Consider the following 2098-nt stretch of genomic DNA (forward strand, 5'->3'; position numbering starts at 1 on the left):
CGGGAACCGGTCTGTATGTGGGATCCAAACCCTCGGCGGGAGCGCCGCCGCGCTCCCAAGCAGCGCACTGTAGCAGGGCGCCACCGGGCCAGCCCCCAAGGTGACACTTTAAATAGTTCCATACATCTGTCTTCTTGGGCCAGTCAGGAGATAATTTTCATAGCAACCTAGTCACTTATTCTTCCCAACAATTTATCTCTTTAGCTAAATTATTATTCTATTTGGCCTAGTGAACCCAATGTTTACAAACCACTTAAGATCTCTAGGTTTTTGCCAGTGCTCCTAAAGAAAATTATATGCTTGTATATACTTTCATATATATTATAACTATATTATATATAATATATAAAAATGTATATTATGCATAAAGTCCATCTATGAAAACCCTACAGCTAACATCATAATGAATAGGGAAAAACTGAAAACTTTTCTGCTAAGACCTGGTATGAGGCATGGATGCCTACTCTCATCATTTCTATTCATCGTTACTGGAAGCACTATCAAGAGCAATCAGACAAGGAAAAGATAAAAGGTATGCAAATCAGAAAATCATCTCTATTTGCAGATGACATGATCCTGTATGTAAAAAACCCCCAAAAGTCCATCAGAAAACTATTAGAACTAATAAATGAGTTCAGTAAAGTTGCAGGATACAAAATCAATATGCAAAATCTATGGCATTTTTATACAAATAATGATCTAGTCAAAAAAGAAGTGAAGAAAACAATCTCATTTACAACAGCATCAGAAAAAGAACAATAACAACAACTTAGGAATATATTTAACCAAGGAAGTAAAAGATCTGTACAATAAAACATTGATCAAAGGAGCTGAAGACAAAAATAAATAGAAATATATCCTATACTCATGGATTGGGAGAATTAATATTGTTAAAATGTTCATACTACCCAAAGCTATAAACAGATTCAGTACAATCCTTATCAAAATATCAATGGCATTGTTCACAGAAATAGAAAAGCAATTCTAAAATTTGCATGGAACCACGGAAGACCCTTAGTAGCCAAAGTAATCTTGAGAAAGAAAAACAAAGTTGGATGTATCATGTGTTCTGATTTAAAATTATATTACAAAGCTATAATAATTAAGACAGTATAGCACTGGCATAAAAACAGATACGTAGACCAGTGGAACAGAATAGTGAGCCATAAATAAACCCAAACATATGTGGTCAACTAATTTTTTGACAAGGGCCACCAAGAAGAAAGGATAGCCCACAGTGGGGAAAGGATAATTCCTTCAGTAAATGGTGCTGGGAAAACTGGATATCCACATGAAAAAGAATGAAATTGGACCGTTATCTTACACTTACACAAAAATCAATTCAAAGTTGATAAAAGATCTAAATGAATGACCCAAAACCATAAAACTACTAGAAGAAAACACAGGGGAAAAAACCCTTGGCATTGGCCTTGGCAATCACACCAAAAACTCAGGCTACAAAAACAAAAATAATGAATGGGACTACATCAAACTAAAAAGCTTCAAGAGAGCCAAAGAACTACTCAACAAAAATGAAAAGGCAAACTACAAATTGGAAAAAATATTTGCAAACCATATACCTGATAAGGGGTTAATATTCAAAATTTATAAGGAACTTGTACACTAGGGATATTGGTCTGTAGTTTTCTTTTTTTGTTGTGTCTTTTTCTGGTGTTGGCATGAGGGTAATGCTGGCCTAGTAGAATGAGGTTGAAAGTATCCCTCTTCTTCAGCTCTTTGGAAGAGTTTGAGAAGAATTTGTATTAGTTTTCCTTTAAATGTCTGGTAGAATTAGGCAGTGAAGCCATCTGATCCTGGAGTTTTCTTTGTTGGAAGACTTTTTATTACCATTTCAATCTCATTACTCATTATTGGTCTGTTTAGGTATTCTGTTTCTTCATGACCCGACCTTGGCAAGTTGTATGTGTCCAGGAATTTATCAATTTCTTTTCTTTTTTTTTTTGTCTTTTGTCTTTTTCCGTGTCCGGCAACGGATCGCAACCCTCAGTGTTTCCCCCGCACTGGACCGGGGACCGGCAACAGGATCGCAACCCTCGGCGCTGCTCCCGCGCCTCGCTCAGCCAGTGAGCGGGAACCG

The sequence above is a fragment of the Galeopterus variegatus genome, unplaced genomic scaffold, assembly GCF_000696425.1.
Source record: "Galeopterus variegatus unplaced genomic scaffold, G_variegatus-3.0.2 Scaffold190, whole genome shotgun sequence".
Classification (NCBI taxonomy): Eukaryota; Metazoa; Chordata; class Mammalia; order Dermoptera; family Cynocephalidae; genus Galeopterus; species Galeopterus variegatus.